We start from the raw sequence: 15,450 nt of genomic DNA on the forward strand, positions 1-15,450 counted from the left end.
CAGGGGTAAAGGGGGGCAGAGGGAGAAGCAGACTCCCCACTAGCAGGGAGCCCAACTTGGGGCTTGATCCTAGGACCCTGGGATCATGACCTGAGCAGAAAGCAGCCGCTTAACTGACTTGAGCCTCCTAGGCGCTCCGATACTTATTGATTATTGTAGTTAAGCTTCTCGTGACCAGAATGGGTAAACTCTATATCCACCATCTTCTGCCAGTCCCTGCCAAGCAGAACACTGCATTTCGTAGGCTTATTTGTGCGTATATTTGTGTGTGTGTGTATGTGTGTGTACATGTACATAATACACATTGCACTTGGTGGACGATTCTCACTTTTGGTAAAATGTCATGCTTTGAAAGGCTTATGACCAGACAACATTGAGAGTTTGGACTCAGAGAATGTGCTAGGTTCTAGTATCCAATATATGGTCATGCAAGCCAACCTTTATATGACTTTTTTTTGGGAGAGAGTGGGGGAGGGGATAGGTAATATTGTCTATAAACAGTTAAGATGCTTTCCCCCACTACCCTTCGTGGTACCTGATATTCTTCTATTGGATATTCATTACTCAGGTTCTCAAGTTTTTTAGACTTTAAAAATATTCTAGCACCTAGTGGAGTGCCAAATATCCTGTAAGATACATATTTCAAGTGAAAACTGAGCAGGATTGTATAGAAATATGGTCCAGTGGAGGATAAATGTCTCAGAAGAAATGAATGTTCTTCAGGAATCTGACCTCCCTTGCTCTTCATAAGGCCCTCATGATGGTTGCATTTTCAGAGGAAAATAACCAAAGGCAAAGAGAAGGACTTACTATTGGTGTTTTGGGAGGTCAGCTCTTATCCATCCCAATAAAGCTCAATAGCCCCAGAGTTCTTAGAACCCCAAGTGTTGGAATACTAGCCACTGGGCTTTCTTGTCAGATGAGTGTGCAGTACAGTGGTCTGTACATCGAGCCACTTGTTCAAGCCAGAGGTGCCTCTTTAGGTCTTTGGAAGTGACAACTCTTGCCTCCTGGTCACTATACTGTTTTCCAGAAAGGTCTTCAGAAGGAAAGTTCTGCTGAAGCACTGACCACTGACTTCCATAAAGAGTCCTGTCCCAGGGTCAGACTCTCACATCTGGATCTAAAACAGCAAGCGATAGTGCTATAAACTTCAAAATAAAAGATTCCTTTGCCTTAGGCAGGGAAGCATTATAAATCTTGCTGAGAACTTGAGACGCTGGTTAAACTCATTATTTGCTGTTCAAGACTCTCCTCTTGCAGTTTTCATCCTTTGTTAAATTTATAATCTTTAAATCCTTAGCCAAGATCCAAGCCTTTAGGGAAGAAGCAGCCGGAAGATTTAAAACTTCTCCTGTCCCCAGGGATGTTAATGGTGAAATAGACTTTCGTAATACGTTCTTAATTGTCACCATAAATCAACATCATCCAATATGTTAAGTTTGCCCATGTAAATTGCCGATTGGAGAGCCTTTTCCATGCTTTGGAGACAGTTGTAACTTTGATGAGACAAGTGGTCTGTCTTTGGGGATGTGGCCCAATAAACATACTAATTCATTTCCTGAATACATGCCCTGCTCTTTACCCTCAGAGAAAGTGTCCTACTAGCTGAAGGAAGAAGCTCCTAAGTGTGGAGTGTTGAAGTTACAGCATACAAAGAGAAGGGCATTCTTACCCCTGGGCTATAGTTTTTCACTGAAATCTTCTGTGCCTTAGCAATTGTTCCTTTAAATGGGTCCTCTGGAATTTGTCAGCCAGCTTATCCAGTCTTTGAGAATTTCTCTGAGGGTATCCCAACTACTTTTTTCTTTTTTTTTTTTTTTTATGCGTGCATTGCCTGCATTTCTTTCCAGTCAATTCGGTCATCAAACATTTGCTGCATACCTACTACGTGCACTGTTTTTGGCACGAAGCTGTCACGGAGAATAACATAGCAAAGAACCCCACATCTCAAAGGAGGACAATGGGTGACTTATTTTTATAAATGAAAATATCTGGTTCTGTGATGAAAATAATCAACACTCTTCAGTTTCAAAGAGGCTCTTTCAGGGTGGGGGGTTACAAAGAAGTCTTAACCGAGGAGTTCACATCTAAAGTGAGACCTGCGGGGAAAGAGGCAGCCCTCCACAGTCCAGGGGAAGAGTAGTGCAGGCCAAGCACCAGTGAGGATTGGGACCCAGAAGAATGAGCTTGACATATTTGATGCACAGTTCAAAGGTGGAAGTAGCTGGAGTATGAGAGAGGGTCAGTGCAGAGAGATTAGATGGGAGAGAGGGCAGGGGTCAGATCACAGAGGGCCTGACACTGGAGGGGATTCTGAGCATGAAGGGAAGCCCTGTAGGTTTTGTTGGCATGTTGTGATTTTCATTTAAAAGGCCAGTTCCTTCTGCAGAGAATGGCCTGCAGCAGGTGTGGAAGCTGGGAGTTTTCCAGGCGAGGGGGGCAACAAGGAGGGGAGGGATAAAGGGTGGGCGGGGAGAGGATGATGCAGTTGATGGAGTGGAGGGATTGGCAATGAGAGGATGAGGGAATGGAAGGGATCAGGGGTGACGTTTTAGGTTTTGGCTGAAGGAGCTGCAGGAAGGGTGGTGCCATTTACTGAAATGGGAAAGAGACACTTGGCTTTTGCTTGAGGTTTTATCTGGGGGACAGGCACTCATCGGTTCCGTTTTGGCCACGGGGCGGGGGGCGGTTTGAGGAGCCTGGAAAACACTGAAATCGGGCTGTCAAGGCTGCAGGTCATGTTTGTGCCTGGAGCTCAAGGGACGGGTCCGAGTAAAAACCAGTATGGGTGATTTGAAAGGCTCCCAGCTGAAGGGTGGAAAAACCACAGCTTCCCTCAGCACCAGCTTTTTATGAGCACAGATAATTAGCCAGGACCCCACCTGGCAGGGGCATGGCACGAGTAAGCAGACAGAGCCCTGGAGGCTGGACGTTCAAGCTGTCTGCCCTGTGTCCCTGGCATCTCACCTGTTTTCTTTCATGGTGTTTCCTCTCTGCAAATTGCTCATTCATTTTCATTCAATAAATATTTCTTGTGTGCCCCCTGCATGCCAGACACTATGCTAAGCTCTTGGGAGAAGAGTACATATAATATATTTACAAAGCAGGTCAAGATGGGAGGCGGACATACACACACCTATGTCATCTATGTGATGTACTGTATACATAATTGTATGAAATCAGAGTTCCATTGGTTCTGTACCTGGGAAAATTCTCTTGTGCTCTTCTTTCGTGGTCATACTTGACCTCCACTCCTGACTAACGATACTGAGAAGGACAGGGAGTAGTGCCAAATTCTTTCTGAGTTCTCCTTCCATGTTTCAAACTCTGTGGTGTTTGATCCCCAGTATTTCAGTTCATATGGAAAAGGCCACCCAAAGGTGCCTAACTTGAAAGAGAAGAGGAATGCAAGGAGAAGCTGAACTTAGAAAGATATATGGAGTGGGGTACCACCAGCAACACAGCCAGCCTCAAGGAGGAAACAGCGAAAGCCAGCGTCCAGGTACTGCTCACCTAGAGGGCGTGCCTGCACTTTATCCTTGAGTACTCACCCAGAAAACTAGGATGAGAAACAGGTTGGCACTCCGTGGAGGGGTGAAGCCATGCATGCCTAGAGGTAACCTGGTAAGCCCAGGGGAAGGAGAACCTGCAAGTTCCTGAGTCGTTCCCTGTGAAATGAACTCTGGAAATAAAAAGTTCCGTTTTAGAAAAATACATTTCTTGCTCATCTCTTCTGGACTCTGATGTTTACCCCAGATGAAGGATGACTTCAGAGGGAAAAGTGAGTTCCTTGTGGTTGGTTATGAATGTGTTGAGGCAGGAAGTAGAAATCCATGTAGTGGCAAGGTTTTAAAGTAGACTTTTGAGGCTAATGGCGGCATGAAGTTACTCAGAGGATCTTTCCACTAACATCTGATGCATGGAAGGGAGCAAGAAAGTTGTTAACCAGTCCCGGGACTGCAGGTGGCGCTGAGCAGGGCACACGGGGAACTTGGGTCAGAAGTCTGCATTTTGCCTTTTCCCTTCCCAGACTCCTTTCCCTGACTTGTAAGGCACATTAAACCCTTAAACAATAACAGCTTTCAGGATCCATGATGCATCATTAAATAAGTTAAGGGCTAATTAAAGGGGGCCCTGTGTCCCTAATTTTACTGTGCTAAATCACCTGTGCCCCATTTCAGCAAGTGTTTCCAAGCCAGGAATTTGCCCATAAAATGATCTCACATTAGCCCGGTGTGTTGGGTTTCATTTCCTTTTATGCAATTATCTATTAGTAATTGGAGAAGTCATTACCACAGAATAAATAATTGAACATAAATTAGATGACGTTGGAGTCACACTTTGGCTGAAGAGAGGTACAGTGTGTCACGCATGTATTTAAACGCTAAGAGTGCAAAGCACCCTGCCCTGCAGCCATCCGTACCTATCCTGCTGGTGTGGAATTCCAGTTGTTGCATATTCTCTTTTCTTAGGTGAAATGCAGACCCTGAAAAGGTCAGACCATCTGCTCAAGTGTAAGATAAGTTGGCAGTAAAGTCAGGTGTCACCAGGAGAGTTTTAACTGTCTGAGAAGGGGCCTCACAAGGTGGTCTTTATTTGGGGGATGGATTTATCATGCACCATCCAGGACCTCCCAGGCTTAGAAGCTTTCTACATCAGCACAGGAGAGTGGAATGTTCTCTCAGGTATTGAGGCAAGAGCTTGATTCAAGTAGGCTTCCAGAAATGGAGAAAACACCCAAATGTCAACATATTCATTTAAAAGGAGGAAATATGGCATCTTGGAAGCAGGGTACAGAGAGTGCCCTGCATAACTCCAGGGGCCACAGTTCATATTGGGCTTCTTGCCAGGGGCACGCTTTTGCCTCCTGGTCCAAACCTTGTACCCTTGAAGGCAAGTGACCACTTGGTTTTACAGTTGAAGAAACAGAGGCCAAGATAAATTGGTATATACCTAAGAAATATATATATATATATATATTTTAAAGATTTTATTTATTTATTCATGAAAGACAGAGAGAGAGAGAGGCAGAGGGAGAAGCAGGCTCCCAAGGAGCAGGGAGCCCGACACGGGACTCGATCCCAGGACCCTGGGATCACGACCTGAGCCGAAGGCAGACGCTTAACCATCTAAGCCACCCAGGCGCCCACCTAAGAAATATATTTACCCAGTGGCAGAACTTGGGCTCAAACCCAGATCTTCTGGTTCTTAGTTCAGTCCTCTCACTGACTGTTGACTTTTTAGGTTACATACCATATGACTCCATTTATATAACATTTCCTAAATGAGAGAAGTTTAGAATGGGAGGAACCAAGGCTTAGAGACAGAGAGGGGTGTGGGTGGGGGGTGAGGTGACTGTAGTTATAAAAGACCAACATGAGGGATCCTTGGGGTGATGGATGTGTTCTGTATCTTGATATGATGATGGTACATGTACCTATGTACGTGATAAATTTGCATACAACTAAATACACAAGTAGATAAATGGGGCGATCTGAATAAGATCAATAGATGTCATCGCTATTAATACCTCGTTACGATATTAGACTATAGTTTTGCAAAATGTTACCATTGGGGAAAACTGGGCATAGTGTACGTGGGGGCTCTCTGGTTATTTCTTATACCTGCTTGTGAATCTACAATGATCTCAGTGAAAATTTCAACTAAATAAATGAACGAGGGTTTGGTATATAATAGCATAGATAAATCCCAAGTATGCTATCTAGTTTTCTGATGCTTGAAATGTTTATTTAAAAACTGCTAGGGGTTCTGGGGGTGGCTCAGTCGTTAAGCGTCTGCCTTCCGCTCAGGTCGTGATCCCAGGGTCCTGGGGTCGAGCCCCGCATCGGGCTCCCTGCTCGGCGGGAAGCCTGCTTCTCCCTCTCCCACTCCCCCTGCTTGTGTTCCCGCTCTCGCTGTGTCTCTCTCTCTGTCAAATAAATAAATAAAATCTTAAAAAAAAAAAAACTGCTTAAAAACATTGGGAAGGTTTTATTATGAAACTTTTCAAAGATACCGAAAAGTAGAAAAGACAGTATAATAGAGACCCATATAGCTATCCTGTAGCATTTGTTAGCATTCTGCCATACTTTACTTAGTCATTTTAGAGTACATACAGACACATAACACTTTGCCCTGAAATATGCGACCCTGCGTCTTCAAAGAATAAGATCACTTTCCTATGTAACCACAATACCATTATCACACCTAACAAAATTAACAGTTCTTTCATATCATCTATTAAGTTGGTCCATGTTTAAATTCCTGCAATTTTCTCAAATTGTATTTTATAACTATTTTTTTTAAAACCAGGATTGAGGGGCGCCTTGCTGGCTCTGTCTGTCAAGCCTCCAACTCCTGATTTCAGCTCAGGTCATGATCTCAAGGTCCTGGAATTGAGCCCTGTGTCAGGGATCCATGCTCAGTGGGGAGTCCGCTTGAGATTCTCCCTCCCCCTCTCCCTTTGCCCTACCCCTCAAATAAATAAATAAATCTTAAAACAAACAAACAAACAGGATCCAAACAAGAAAAATGGGTTTTGTTTGGTTTTTATGTTTCTTTTAGTCCTTTGCAGCTAGGGTCCATTCTTATACATTGATTACAGTATCCTTCATAATTCAAGGACAGCCTTGGGATGGTTGTGTTTTTGGCAACCATCCTCCAAAAGACTCTTGAAAAGGCTTTTCTTATGAAGTTCTTATCAACACTACCTTACTTCGTAGGCTGCTATTTACCTTTTGAATATATTATCTCATCTGATTCAGTAACACTGGATGCTCCAGTTTTCTCAGTAATAGACTTGAGGTAATATTAGCTTTCATTCAGGTATTAATGGGATACTTCTTATTATCCCCACTTCACAGAGGGAGGAAACTGAGTTTCAGGGAGGTTAAGTGGCTTTCCCAAGGTCACCATTACTGGCAGAATCAGACCCCTTGACTCAGTTATCTTTCTACTGTGCCATTTCCTAGGACCACACAGAGAGACAAAGAGAAGCCACAGCGCTGCGCACTGTGCTCCACCTAGCAATTTCTGGAGCTGGACTACCCACCTGCCATATTTAAAATGTGGCAGACTCTTGTCTTGCTGCCGACGGCAGAAATGGGATTTACCCAACATGGCTAGAGGGCTGGAAGGCTAGGCTCAACCTCATCTCTGCTTTGACTCACTGTTTTTGCAGGTGATACTGGTGGCCCACCCACATCCCTTCTGCTCTCACCATTTCCGTGGGAGTTGGCCTAACTTCCAACTGCTGGCGCCTGTGTCTCTTTCTTGAAGGGTCTTTGGGGTCCCTGGAGCCTATTTTGCCCATGCTCATGGGAAACTGGAGAGAGTGGGAAGTTATCACCTCTCAGGAGTAGGCACCAACCTATGATGATTGAAAGTTGGGGAACAATTTTTCAGCCCTTTTGGATGACTCAACAGTGCATATTCCACACTGGTCCCAGAGAGTGCCAGTATGGCTAAGCCCCAGTTTCCCACGGTGGTAATTTGCCTGGTAACATACCCTTCATACTGGTTTCCCTCCCTTCCCTGTCTCACTTCTCTTCACCCTACTCATGTGTCCTTGGATCACCTCCTAATAAATCATTTGCATTTGAATCCTTAATTTTAGGGTTTGCTTCTGGAGGAACCCAAATGAAGACACTTCTCTAGGTCTTTGGCTAGAACCACCAGGAGATGTGGCTTTTGTCTTCTTGGGCACACAATTCATGTTGATTTACCAAGAAAATGGTTTGGGATGAAGAAACAGTGAACAACCCAGGATGAAAGGTTTTCTCCCACACCTGAAAGCTATATGGCCTAGGCTATAGAAAGTTATCTATAGTCAGATCTTGCTTGGAAGGAGAATGAGACCCCTAAGGGAAGGACACCCTTAAAAGATATTTTACCATATCCATTAAAGGAGGCCTATAAATTCTAGGACTTGGGGGCTTTGCAAGTACAATATTCCCCCCTCCCCCACAGGAAGAAAAAGCTTGCATAAAACTCTGCTTTTAATTAACAACATGTAGTTAAACTAATATTGCTTCATTACATAGAGTGAGAACTTCTGACAGCAACTTTCAAAGGGAGAAAGTACCAATCTGATCTATGTTGACTATAAAGCATCGTTTCTTAAGCAGCTTAGCAGAGGTAAGGCAGGGCAGATTTATTTAGATCGTTAACCCTGGGAAATAAAACTGGAGCTCAGCGCAGCGTTTGTAAAACGGCCGCCTTGCCTACACTGGGGTGCTTTGCTTTCCAGAGGACGAAAGAAAGTGATGGAAAAGGCAGGGCATTGGTGTATTGCTGCCCGCGGAGGAGCTTTGGGTGGTACGTGTCCCCCTCCAGCTTTATCATCTTCCTGGAGATAGTTGGGCTTTGATGTGCATTACAACATATCTCTTCCAGGCTTAGACCTTCCTCTCTCTCCTTGGTTGGGGCGGTTTATTGGCCAGTCTGTGCAGAAAAGCCACAATAAGGATTTTGGGCTGTACCAATGACACAGCAGTTTAATAATCGTAAATCCCAGGCAGATCTACCCAAAGGGGAAATGGGGTGGAAGAAGTTGTGCAGACAGACAGGGGTTAACCTGCCTCTCCCAGGAAGGGCAGGTGCAGTGGGAGGCACAGCAGAGTTAGCTGGGATGGCCATGTCACAGCCTTATTACCTGATTGGCCCTTATGTGCTCAGGATGTTAAAGCCTGACATTTTAAAAAACTTGCAGGGGGAGGGGGAAGTAATTTTATATTTGCTGAAAATTTGCAAAGATGGCATAGATCATTAGACACCGTACCCAGGTTCCTGTATTGTTAAAACCTTATATTATCATGGTACTTTGGTCAAAACCCAGAACCCAACAGGGGGCATCACTATTAGCCAAACTCCAGACTTTATTCAGATCTTGCCAGGTTTTCTATTCGTATCCTTTTTCTATTCCAGGAGATCACAATACATTTCATCGTCACGTCTCCTGAGTCTCCTCTGGTCCAGTGACAGTTTCTTGGTCTTTCTTTGTTTTTCTTGACAGTTTTGAAGAGTACTGGTCAGGCGTTCTGTAGATTGTCCCTCAATTTGGGCTTCTCCTGGTTAGACTGGTGTAATAGGCTTTGGGGAGGGATAGACAGAGGGAAGTGCCCTTCTCATGCATCATGTTGGGGGTAGGTACCATCGACATGACTGGCCACTGGGTAAGTTAACCTGATCACCTACACCTGATTCATAAATACCTGTTTACCCTTTTCAGGGCAGGAGTATGGTTGATGGGAATATGTTTTGTCAGCAGGCAGGGGTGCCTTAGGCTTGAGTCAAATAGCACATTCCTGAGGACGACAAAGCCAGCAGATCTGGGGCAGGAAGGCAAATTTGTTGATGGGAATTAAGGGATGATTCTGTTGTGCTCCTGCCCGTAATGAAGCCACTGTAGGCAGTCAGAGAACCCAATATGACAGGTGAAGTAACTGTGTTCCAACATTGGACAAAGACAGCACATGATGTTGGATGTTTATAGACATTTTAGGTGTAATATTCAAAAACGGGAAAACCCCAAATGCCTTTCACCATATGAGTGGATAAATGAATAGAAGGGGATTCATATGATGGCATTCTCCTCAGTCACGAAAAAGAATAAACTAACAGTATGTGCAACAACACGGATGAATCCCAGAAAACTCATTCTGAGGGAGAGAAGCTAGACACGGAGGAGCACATACTGTTTGATTCCATTCATATTAAATCCTAGAACAGGGAAACGGCTTTATGGTGACAGAAAGGACTGACCATGAAGGGACATGAGGATCTTTAGGGTTTCATATTTGATTGAGATGGGGGGTTATACAACCGTATACACTTGTCTAAACTCATCAGGCTGTACCCTTAAAATGGATACATTTTTTTTTACATAAATTATACCTCCATGATATTGATGTAAAAAGTAAAAAAGAAAAATAATTAAGGACAGAGTCTTGGAAACTGAAGTTTTTATGGAAAGAGGTAGAGGAGAGGTCACGGGGAGAAGCTGAGACCAGGAATGTGAACCTCTCCAAGGATGTCGAGTCCTCTGTGTAGGTGGCATATGGGGATGGCTCCAGGGGCTTAAAGCCACTCATCTCCTTCCTGATCCTCCCAGGTCTTACCCAGGTCCTCTTTCACAGTGCTTAGTATTAAATATATCTGTATCTGTGAATTTACTGTGACTTTCATTTTCTTAATGAGATGGTTAAATACCTTTTTTTTTTTTTTTTTGCCAACTTAAAAATACCAGTTTCTACAGATGGAGATAAACAAGTCAAATGTCTACTTACATTTAATTTATTTGGTTCATATGCCAATGTCAATTTGGGTATAAAATAATACGTCATTTTGGGGCACTGGGTGGCTCAGTCTGTTAAGCGGCAGACTCTTGGTTTCAGCTCAGGTCATGATCGTGCGGTCGTGGGATCGAGCCCCACATTGGGCTCTATGCTCAGTGTGGCGTCTGCTCCAGATTCTCTCTCCTACTCCCTCTCCCTCCAGCTCATGCTTTCTCTCTCGGTCAAATAAATAAATAAAATCTTTAAAAAATAAAATAATAGATTATTTTAGAGCATAGCTTTTTTTTCTCACAGTCCCATTTCATGAAATCTGTACTCATATGCATAGGGCCATCTGTGTCTCCACCACTCCTTCAGCCACCGAGAAGAGGCATTCGTTTTATTAGTGAGCGCTGCTTTATGCTTGGCCACAGTGGGGACCCATTTGTCTCAAGCCTGGCCAGCCCTGGCTGCCACGCGGGGTGACGGGAGTGGTTAGTTAGCCAGTTGGCTGTGCAGCATATTCAGCACAGAGGGGCTATAGACCCGGTAGAAGTGTACCAACTCCTCTAATTTAGGAGCATATCCTAAAAGGATGGCCTCTCCACCTACTACATTTGGCCAGATAGATCAGTTTCAGTTTTGATCACCCAGGGGAATTCCACTCACATGGTCTGTGAAGCCCAAAGCTCTTTTGGCAGCTACTCCTAGCATTCGCTTCTGAGTCTATAAAAGCAAGGTCTTTGGGAAGAGCCCAGGGCTCTCTCGTGGCCTGTTATCTTACAGATAGCTAACTAAACTTGACTTTCTAGAAGCCAACTCAGAAGAGCCTGGGGAGGGAATCTTGTGCCCTTGGGTCAGACCCTTCCTGAATAAGTTATTTGAAGACAGCAGCTAACTAAGGACTGAATAATAATAAGAAATCTCAATATTGGTGCAACTCATTGTTCAAAAAACCTGGTTCTGAGCATTGAAACCAGTTAACCGTACAGATAATTCCAAAGAGTTGTATACATGGGACCAGAAGAGTGAAAATATAATGTAACTATGCCTGTAAAGCAAGCCTACACCATGCATATACATTTGTAGATCGTTGGAATTCTGTCACAGTGGCTTAAATCTCTGATAGCAACAGCTATAGTGTTCATTAATTGCTCCCTCCATTTGTAAGTAAGTACAATGCCCTAGACAGTTTGTTCTGGCCTGGGGATGTAATAGTTGACAAGGCAGTCTTATACGCCTTTGATGACTTATTTATGAATGTGTTTCACAATCCCAGAACACATCGGAGTATTTTATACTCTCCTGTCTTTGCACCCACTGCCCCCTCTGCTACTGGTAACTTCTTTTTGATACTTCCTCCTCTGTCTGCCTCGCAGGCTCCTACTCATCCTGCAGAAACCCAGGTGACGTGATACCCTTTTTGTGCAGGTTTCCCCTAAGCTCTCCTTGTCACTCCTCCCCCGCCCCTGATAGGATTAGCTCCTCCCTGCTGTATGCTATACTCTACCTTCTAAGTGCTTCTCCTCCTTCTTCTTTTTATTATGCTGAATTGCAGTTTTATTTGTGTCTTTCTCCCAATAGACTGGGAACATCTTTGGGAAGAAAGTGTATTCTTTTCCATTTCTGCATCATAATGTCTAACACATACTAAGCACTCAGAAAATGTTGCGGGATGGCCTTTTAAGCAAGTTCAATGTCTGGTTGCTTACTGTTGAAACCTCTTTTTTAAGAGCTGCAGGGTCACCTAGGTGACTGGCATTGCACCTGGTAATTCAACTTCCTGTCCCCACTTTTAAGTCCTCAGAGGACTCTCAGAGCCAATTGTGTTTTGCTACCCCTGACCAAGGTATTGGTCGAACCAATCATCTGTCCACTCCAGTTACCTACCCTGTGTGCTTTTTATGAGAATCTACTGCTTTGCCACCCCCTTGTGCTCTGAATTGTCTAATCTGTTCCCACCAGAAACCCAGTGGGGCAGACAGGGACTGTCACCCTCAGTCGGAGAAGAGCTCAGGGAAGTTGAGCTGTTTGCAAGGTTGTACACTTCGCAAGTAGAAAGTAGGAATTGGAAGTTGGATTTTCTGATTTCAAATCTAAACCAGGATACTTTTCAGAATGAGAAGGCTCCCTTGTCTACACATCCATCATGTGTTATGTGTGCTATGTATATTGTATGTGCCATGTATTATAGAGGAGGCTGAGAAGGTGAGGGTTATTTCCTAGAGGAACAAGCAGACACATGTAAAATGCAAAGAGACAATATAGAGTCAACATGGAGAATGCAGGAGAGATGAGAAAGAGAAAAACAGCCCTGGACAGTCAAGCGCTGACCTCACACTCACAGCTGGTCCTTGGTGCTGTCCTGGTGAACATTGGCAGGTGCACAAATGACCAACATCAGACAAGGTCGCCCTGTGGATATAATGGAGCAAGACAAACCCAAAACCATTCTGTAATCATGTGTGAGCACAAAATAAGACCACTGTCAAAGCCACAAAAAGACAGGCATCCTTATTTCCTGGCTTATGGGAGTGACTTCTGCTTCCTTATCAGTTATAACTTCAGCTCTACTTCATTCCTTTTGACCACTAGATACGATTCATTAGGACCTCCAATCAGAATTATCATCATCCTCACTTCCTGACACATCCAGTCCAGAGTAAGGCCTTGCTCCCTTGCAACCTCTCCCAAATCACACACCATCTCAAATCCTATAACAAGTTCCTGCTAGTACTAATAATAACCTCTTACTAAGATGCCTCATGGCATCTTCTCCATCGTGGGCCATCCCCCTCATTGCTGTGGGCCAGTAAAGCCAACCTTGTTTGACGAAGTGTGTTTCTGGTGGTCTTCGACTCATGGGCATACAGCAAATGGAAAAAGAAATACCAGATGTGTGGTACAGATAATACTGATTCAAAGGCTTCCCATGAAACCTCTGGAAGTCTGTCAATTTCAGTTTTCAGCATGGATCTTGTCTCCTTTCTGAAAGAAGCTGAGATCCTCTTACTTCTTCTATTAGTCATGGCGTAGAACAGGACTTTTCAACCTTGTTTGTGCATTGGAACCACTTGGGTAGCTTTAAAAACACAGATACCTGGGTTCCAACTCCAGAGATGCTGGTTTAATTGGTGTGGGTTGTGGCCTGGGCATCAGCATTTTTTAAAGCTTAGAAGTGAGGCCAATATGCAGACAAATTTGAGAATTACTGGTAAAATATGATTTCTGTGTGTGTGTGCATGTGTGTGTGTAGAACAACATAAGAGGATGTGAATGTATGCTTGACCGTGAGTGCTTGTGTGTCTGTGATATTTGTGGTAGAGGAGGAATGTGCTTATGTGTGTTATGTAAAATGGGATGTCTATGTGTGTGGCAAAGTGAGGCAGGCCTGTGTGTGTAAGAGTGTGTGCACTGTGCAGCCCTGTGGGAGGTAAGGGCATCAGATGCCTGGGGGGGCAATTGCACCTGCAGTTTATCGTGGAGATGGCAGCGAGAGGGTGTCTATGCCAGACTCGTTGGCAGTTGGGGAGGAGTAGCTGACTGGGGAACTGAGTGAGGAGAGGAGGCCCAGTTAGCAGAGCAGGGCCTTGAGCAGCTGGTGGGAGCATCTAAAAATCCAGTGGTGTGGCAGTTACGTACGGACTTGAGGAGGATGCTCTTGTGATTCCTGTCTTGTGATTGGGAAAAGATGGAAAGCATGATTCTTCTACCTTTAAAAACTTACCGCCTCAGTTAATTTTGCTTAGAGTGGTGGTTGCCGACTGTTGTGGGCATCGGGGTCATCAGGAGAGATTGTTAAAACACAGCTTGCTGGGCCCCCTCCCAGAATGTTTGACTGTGGACATCTGGGGAGAGGCCTGAGAACCTGCATTCTAACAAATGCCCAGGAGATGCTGCTGCCGGTGGTGGTCTTGGGACCACAAATTGAGAACCATTAGTTCAGAACAGTGGTTCTGTTTTCCCAGATGACTGCCTACTGGGCCCACTTGGGAAGTTACCCGTTCCTAGTTCTTATCTTGGACCACTTCAGTCAGTGTGTGTGTGTGTGTGTGTGTGTGTGTGTGTGTGTGTGTCCTAAGCAATGGGAGTTCTCAAAACTCCCCAGATGATTCTAATATTCAGCCAGAGTTGAAACCCTGCCTGGCAGGTAAGTTTCACAAAGGCGGACATTTTTGTCTGTTTCTCTTTTGTTCACTGGTGTATCTCCGGTACCTAAAAATTGCCTTTCACTCAGTAGATGCCCAGTAAACATTTGTTGAGTGAATGAGTGAATGCTACTTATGAGGTACCAGCCCTCCAAGACTGAGAGTTAGCTGTTAATTCAGCATTTATCTGAGCACCTCCTGCAGGGAAGGAAGTGTATGAGAGTACAATTTTTTTGCCTCTCCACACTGAGGTTCTTGAACTGTTGGCTTTTCTTTTCTTTCTTTCTTCCTTTCTTTTTTGTCTTGTGGCAGCAAGGAGCCTACAGGGGTTGAATAGCATGGGTCTTCTAGAGCTCTGGAGCGCAGCACCCTCATGTCTCTGTATATGACTAAGATTTTAAATTTTTTTCTCATTTAGCTGTCAGGAAAAACCTATCAGTGATGGAGAGAGGATGGACCAGCCACTGTCAGGGCCTTGGCTCTGTCATCCCCAGCACCCTGGCCCCAGGGACAGGGATACCCTGCTTATAGTTCAGATTTAGTCCTGAGCAGTTGGACCTGATTTGCATTATCCAGACCACTTTGCTGCCAGGGCTGATGCCATGTACCTGGACATCGAGTTTGAGTTCAGAGCTCTTTTATCATTGTTTATTCTGTTTATTGCTTACCAAAGAAATGTATTGATAACTAGTTTCTGGTAGAAAAAGGGACAAATCTAAGGGGAAGGTATGATTTTATTTCTCTTGCTATGTTGGGTCCTACTTTTTTAAAATAGATTTTATTCATTTATTTGAGAGAGAGAGAGCGAGCATGCACATGTGCACACACATGAGTTGGGGGAGGGGCAGAGGGAGAAGGAGAGAATCTCAAGCAAACTCTGAGCTGAGCATGGAGTGCTTTGTGGGGCTGGATCCCATGACCCCGACATCATGACCTGAGCTGAAATCAAAAGTCAGATACTCAACCGACTGAGCCACCCAGGTGCCCCAAGGTCCTACTTTTAATGAAGACCTCTCCTTACTGTA

The sequence above is a fragment of the Eumetopias jubatus genome, unplaced genomic scaffold, assembly GCF_037043125.1.
Source record: "Eumetopias jubatus isolate StellerSeaLion01/CBP00866 unplaced genomic scaffold, mEumJub1_p1.0 scaffold_12, whole genome shotgun sequence".
NCBI lineage: Eukaryota > Metazoa > Chordata > Mammalia > Carnivora > Otariidae > Eumetopias > Eumetopias jubatus.